Source organism: Symphalangus syndactylus, chromosome 8, assembly GCF_028878055.3.
Source record: "Symphalangus syndactylus isolate Jambi chromosome 8, NHGRI_mSymSyn1-v2.1_pri, whole genome shotgun sequence".
Classification (NCBI taxonomy): Eukaryota; Metazoa; Chordata; class Mammalia; order Primates; family Hylobatidae; genus Symphalangus; species Symphalangus syndactylus.
In genome coordinates, this window is record NC_072430.2 from 101500984 (window position 1) to 101508379 (window position 7396).

Sequence of the window (7396 nt, forward strand, 5' to 3'; positions counted from 1 at the left end):
CTATTCATGGCCGGGCACGGTGGCTCACGCCTGTAATCCCAGCACTTTGGGAGGCCGAGGCAGGCGGATCATGAGGTCAGGAGATCGAGACCATCCTGGCTAACATGGTGAAACCCTGTCTCTACTAAAAAATACAAAAAATTAGCCGGGCAGGGTGGCAGGCGCCTGTAGTCCCAGCTACTTGGGAGGCTGAGGCAGGAGAATGGTGTGAACCCGGGAGGAGGAGCTTGCAGTGAGCCGAGATCGTGTCACTACACTCTAGCCTGGGTGACTGAGCAAGACTCCGTCTCAAAAAAAAAAAAAGAGATCTATTCATTGTAGTTAATAACAATATACTGTCTACTTGAAAATTGTTAAGACAGCAGATTTTAAGTGTTCTAACCACAACAAAATAAGTACGTGAGATAATGTCTATGTTAATTAGCTTGATTTAGCCTCCTTTTTTTTTTTTCGTTTGAGACAGAATCTCATTCTGTCACTCAGGGTGCAATGACACAATCTCGGCTCACCGCAACCTGTGCCTCTCAGGCTCAAGCCATCCTCCCACCTCAGTCTCCTGAATAGTTGGGACCACAGACGTGTGCCACCATCCCTGCCTAAATTTTTTTTCCTGTTTCTCCATGTTGCCCAGGCTAGTCTCGAACCCCTGAACTCAAGTGATCCTCCCACCTTGGCCTCCCAAAGTGCTGGGATTACAGGTGTGAGCCACCACACCCAGTCAGGTTGTACTATTTTGTACACACACACACACACACACACACAAAATTGTGAATTTTTTAATAAGTAAATTAAAAAAATTTTTAAGATGAAGATAAAGGTGTCGGAGGTTGGCTGAGGGTAATTCCTGTGAAAAGTGAAGAGGAGAGACAGCAGGATGAGGCAGGAAAAAGCCTTCAGATTGTAATATCTGTCTGACAACTGTGAAAGAAGAGTGGGAGGGAAGGAGGCTTGGGTAGGAAGAGCTCCAGACTGCAGTGCAGCTCTGAGGACATTTCACTTCATGCAACAGGGGCTCCACACAGAGACATAGAGGAGTCCTGTGTTAGGCAAAGATGGCCAGGACCTAGTACCCTTGCCATGCTCAGTTGTTGAGCAGAAGCTGCCTGGGAAGAGAGTGGTCTCCATTCCCATAAGCCATTGCAGACCCTGAAGGTGTTGCATCTACAGGCAGTCAGTGCATTGCACTCCTCACAGCTGAAATGTGAGCTCCTTCTCAAAGTGAGATCTGAGCAGGGCCTCCATGTCTGCCACAGCAGCCACCACGTGAGATTTCCATTTTTAAAAGCCAGTTCCTGGCAGAGCACGGTGGCTCATGCCGGTAATCCTTGCACTTTGGGAGGCCGAGGTGGGTGGATCACTTGAGGTCAGGAGTTTGAGGCCAGCTTGGCCAACATGGTGAAACTCCATCTGTACTAAAAATACAAAAATTAGCTGGGCGTGGTGCCGCATGCCTGGCGTCCCAGTTACTCAGGAGGCTGAGGCAGGAGAATCACTTGAGCCCAGGAGGTGAAGGTTGCAGTGAGCCAAAAGCATACCACTGCACTCCAGCCTGGGTGAAGGGAGTGAAACTCTGCCTCGAAAAAAAAAAAAGCCAGTTTCTTTGAAAAAATGTTGCTTGTAACCAACATATAGAGGCAAAAGAGTGGAAATTAGCTCTGTGTTATTTTCTGCTAAATTAAAGGCAAGCATCCACACTGAGGAAAACACTTGGAATGAATATAATAGGCAAATAAACAAGTTTTTAGCTAGGGAGGATTTTATATATATTGGTTTTGTTAAAAAAAACTGAAGGCCCAATGTAGGTAAAAGATATTATTAGAAAATTCTCCAAAAAGAAAATACAAAACAAGTAGAATTGGAACAGCCTCAACCTCATCAGTAATTAAAAATAAGTAATGTTAAATAATTTTTTTACTGAAGAAATTAATAAAGGTTTAAAAAATGTTTGATACTTAGTACTTGTAAGGGTGTGATGAAAAAAGTTATTCTTATACATTTCTGGAGTTGGTGTAAATTGGCGATAATTTTGGGCCTATTATTTTTCCTTAGAAGAATATATTCTAGGCACAGTGGCTCCAGCCTGTAAATCCCAGCACTTTGGGAGGCCAAAGGAGGGTCACTTGAGCCCAGGGGTTCCAGATCAGCTTGGGCAACATGGTGAGACTCCATCTCTGCAAAATATAAATTTAAAAAATTAGCCAGGCGCAGTGGTGCATAACTGTAGTCCCAGCTACTCAGGAAGCTGAGGTCAGAGGATCGCTTGAGCCCAGGAGGTTGAGGCTTCAGTGAGCCGTGATCACACCACTGTACTCCAGCCTGGGTAACAAAAAGTACAAAACAGCTTGGGGCACAAAGATGTTATTTTGGTCAGGACTCTTGATTATAAGAAACACAACTCAAGTGGCTTAAGCCAAAAAGGGTAAATTACACGTTCACATAAGCAAACCCTGGAAAGTCAGGTTTAGAACAGGTCTTGGGGTAGACTGGATGCAGAAACTCCACAGAATTAATTCATTTCCTCTCTCTCTGTCTCTTTATCTCTCTCTCTCTCTCTCTCTCACACACACACACACACACACACACACACACACACACACAGTCACACACACATTAATTTCCTCACTCTCTGAGGTATATTGACCTTGTTCTCTCAGCACCAGAAGAAAACAAAAACAAAAGCAATGGCACCTTAACTATTAGGAACTATTGTCTGGAAAGATTGTCATTCCAGACAATAATCGAAGTTCTTAAAAGGAGCTCATGGCCGGGCACAATGGCTCATGTCTGTAATCCCAGCACTTTGGGAGGCTGAGGTGGAAGGATCACTTGAGCTCAGGAGTTTGTTGCCTGGGCAACATGGTGAAATCCCATCTCTACAAAAAATTCAAAAAATTAGCCAGGCGCAGTGGTGCATGCCTGCAGTCCCAACTACTTGGGAGGCTGAGGCGGGAGGATCACCTGAGCCCAGGGGTTGAGGCTTCAGTGAACCATCATCACACCACTGCACACCAGTGGCGTGCTTGCATATAGTCTCTCATATGGTGGAGAATAAGGCAAATAAGGCAGCCATTAACTTTGAGGTCGTGCACTTATAGCTTGTGATCCAAAGGGAATGAGACTGCTCTCCTCAGCCTGAGTCACACGCACCTCACTGGCTTGTCATCATGGCCAGCTTTTCCTTGTTTGGTCTGGGTTAAATCTGTCCCCTCCTTTCAGTAATCGCTGCCTCCCAGTCTGATTTCAGATCCTCACACTGTGTACTCTCACCTGGACTGTCTATACTGGCTCCTAACAGGTCTCACAATTTCCAGAACAACCCCACCCCCAGCTCCATGTGCTATACATAGCCCCATTCATCCATCCTGCACACTGAGACCAGGGACATTCTTTTGCATCAAGTTTTTGCCAACTCCCCATTGCTTTCAGGATGAGGCCGGTATTCTTTGGCTCAGCCTACACAGCAGCTCCGTCTCATTCAGATTCTCCTCCCACTATGCTCTCCTTCACGTCTACAGTCCCAGCAGACACACTGCCATCTCCCAAGCTGTCTGTGTTTTTGCACACACCCTGCCACTGCTGGGGCAGCCAGTTCTGGGCAGCCTGCAACCAGCTCTGAGCAAATACAACCCGAGGCCACCTTGTCCCTGTTCCACACCAGGGGCCTCCAGCCTCATGCTCTGTGGCTTCTCTGAGAGGGTGGGATGTCTGTGAGAACCTGCTCAACTCTTAGGCAGGCACAAGTCAAAAGCCCGGGACTATTAAAGCCTACTAGACCACCTTTGACCGATAGAAGACTAGAGCTGATGGATAAATGCATTCCCCTTTTGTTCCCTGAGAGGATAGTTTTGAGACGTATTTCATAAAGCTCCTCAGAAGTCCCCCAGGACTGAACACCAGTCACCCATACCAGTGCTGGTCTCAGTGGCCAAGTCTATGTATTGGCAGCTTCTTTCCTTCTCTGCCTGACTTCCCCTGGACTTGCATTCCCAAATCATCTACCTGTTCTCAAATCTTTGCCTCAGGATCTGGTTTGGGGAGAACTCAGGCTAAGAAACTGAGGTATATTCAGGCCAAAGGCTTCCCCAAAGGTCATAAACTAACCACATCGTTAAAGAAGATCCTAAGGCTGAAGAAAGAAGAAAGACTATTCAGTGAGGAAGCAACTGCCTTACTCCAGTATTTATCTCTCACTCAGATAGAACTGGAGACCCAAGTAGCCAAACCTCAGAGCAGGTTTGCAGTCAAAGAAACAGTCCAGCAACCCGACTAACTCAAACCTATTAAAATCATTGCTATCATCTTTCTTGAAAAGCATCAAGGCTAGGAAAGTGTATTTTTAACTCAAAACAAAACAATATCATAAAAATACCCTCTTTAACCTCCACCACTTCAAATATCCTCCATATGGAAAAGAACTTGCTCCCAAATCCATATCTTCTCTCCTTGACCTTCAGCTCTCAAATATAAAATTCTTTAGAAAGAGACAAACCCCTCATAGCTCCAGACTTTCGTCTCCTTTCATTTCCCCCTTTCTTCTCTCTTGTGAGTAAATCTTGGCCTTTTTTCATGAAAATACTCCAACTCATCTCTTCTTGTATGTTCTATCTATTGCCTACCATTGTTCCAAATCTGTATCAGGAAAGCCCAGAAGGCAACCTAGCAAAGACAGAATCCACCTCAGCTCTTAGGAGAAAAGGAAAAGTGGGAGTTGCTAGACTCAGAATTATCTTAGGGGCAGAGGGGAAGTGCAGTGGCTCACGCCTGTAATCCCAGCACTTTGGGAGGCTGACACAGGAGGATCACTTGAGCCTAGGAGTTTGAGACTGGGCAACATAGTGAGACTCCCATCTCTATTTTAAAAAACTAAAAATTAGCCAGGCATGGTGGCACACACCTGTGGTCCCAGCTACTCAGGAGGCTGAGGTGGAGGAGGACTCCTGAGTCCAGTTGAGGCTGCAGTAAGCCATGATTGCACCACTGCACACTCCAGCCTAGGTGACAGAGCGAGACTCTGTCTCAAAAGAGAGAGAGAGAGAGAATTCTCTTTAGGGGGTAAAAGAGAGCTATGAACACTCAACTTTAATCCTTTTGTTCTCAGTCACCCAATACACTCAGTAGCACCCTAGGAAGCACTGGGTCAGTCAAGCACAGAGGCAAGTGTATCTCAAGTTTCCTCATTTCTCTACAAGGAAAAGGATAAAAGATGAGTGATGTGAACTGAGTTTAAAGACTGAAGTTAACCCAGCAATTCCCATAGTCCATGTGCAATATAACTACCTATACTTTTGGAGTATGTGTTATACAACATTTTTTTATATTTGTTAAATCTTTTAACATAACTTTGTGCCTAAGGAACTGACTGGTGGTTCAGATAGTCCCAAGAATGCTGGGAGTGGGACTATGTTATGGAGCAATATTCCATGACACTAAATGGTGGGTGGGGGGAAATTATTAGAGGTTTACATGGATCACAGTGTTGCCAGCACTGGAAATCAAATTATCACATGTGGCCAGGCACAGTGGCTCATGCCTGTAATCTCAACACTTTGGGAGGCTGAGGTGGGCATATCACTTGAGGTCAGGAGTTCGAGACCAGCCTGCCCAACATAGTGAAACCCTGTCTCTACCAAAATTACAAAAATTAGCTGGGCATGGTGACACACACCTGTAGTCCCAGCTACTCAGGAGGCTGAGGCAGGAGAATTGCTTGAACCTGGGAGGCAGAGGTTGCAGTGAGCCAAGATCGTGCAGTGGCCTAGATGACAGAGCGAGACACTGTCTTTAAAAAAAAAAAAAATCATAATCACGTTATTTGGTGAGACTGAATTCAGGGCCACGGGAGCTGAAGGCATAGTGGAGCTATGACCACCTGACACTTCCAACTCCTCAGCAGGCTTCACCTGCCACTTGAGTTGGGTGGGGGTGTTCCCAGGCCAGGGTGCATGCTGTGCAAGAGAGAACTTCCAGGGTCTGTTTCTCCTATGGTTTGAATGTGGTTTGTTGTCCTCACCAAAGCTGGTGCTGAAATTGGACCCCCACTGTGGCAGTGTTGAAAGGCGAGGCCTGGTGGAAGTGTTTGGGTCATGGGGATGGATCCTTCATAGACAGCTTGGTGCTGTTCTCATGGTAGTAAGTTCTCACTCTCTGGAGAGTAGATTAGTTATCGCAGTAATGGATTATTTCCCTTGAGAGCAAGGGTTACAATGCAAGTTTCCTCCTTCTGTTTGGCTCTCTGCACATGTCCACTTCCCCTTTGACATTCTCTACCACGTTGTGCAGCACAAAAGCCCTTGCCGTAAGCCAGGGCCATGCTCTTGAGCTTCCCAGCCTGCCTAACTATGTGCTAAATAAACCTCTTTAAAAAAATTACCCAGTCTCAGGTATTCTTTTATGGCAACACAAAATGGACTAAGACAGTCTTTCTCTCCCTTTTCCAAGACTGAGCAAATATCCTTCTACCTGGCTCTTTTTTTGGCTAGATTAATATCATTGGTCAAGGTAGGCCCTATCATGGGATGGAAGTAGACAGTAGAGATATGGCTTGGGCATCTGAAATGGACTGGGTGTTTGTGGTTCCCCAAAATTCACCTGTTGAAATCCTAACAACCAATTTGATGGTATTAGGAGGTGTGGCCTCTGGTAGGAGAATAAGCTATGAGGATAGAGCCCTGGTGAATAGTGCCCTTGTAAAAAAAACCCTAGACAACTCTCTCACCCTCTTTCTACCAGGTGATGAGATAACCAGAAGACTGCAGTCTGCAACCCAGAAGAAGACCCTCATCGGAACCCAACCATACTGGCACCCTGATCTTAGACTTCCAGCATCCAAAACTGTGAAAAATCAATTTATATTGTTTATAGCCACCCAGTTTAGGGTACTTTGTTACCAAAGTCCAAACTGACTAAGACAACATCTCTTTCACAAAGGGCATCTGGTATAGCAGGCTACCCAGAGAGCCAAGAGCTATAATAATGCAATTGAAGAAAGACATGCATTGTACACATTTATGCTTGAACCCCAATAACAGTCCACATTGCCTGGGTGTACTATGAAAGAATAATTTCATAAATCCCATAATTATCTTGTAACACAATTATATTGTAATATGTGTTATATATTAGTGTTAATTGCCTCAAAGTAAACATTTAAAATAGCACAATTTTAAAAGTCTGTTTTGTGAGCCAGGCGCAGTGGCTCATGCCTGTAATCCCAGCACTTTGGGAGGCTGAGGTGGGCAGATCACAAGGTCAGCAGATCGAGACCATCCTGGCTAACAGAGTGAAACTCCAGCTCTACTAAAAACACAAAAAGTTATCCAGGTGTGGTGGCGGGCACCTGTAGTCCCAGCTACTCGGGAGGATGAGGCAGGAGAATGGCATGAACCCGGGAGGCGGA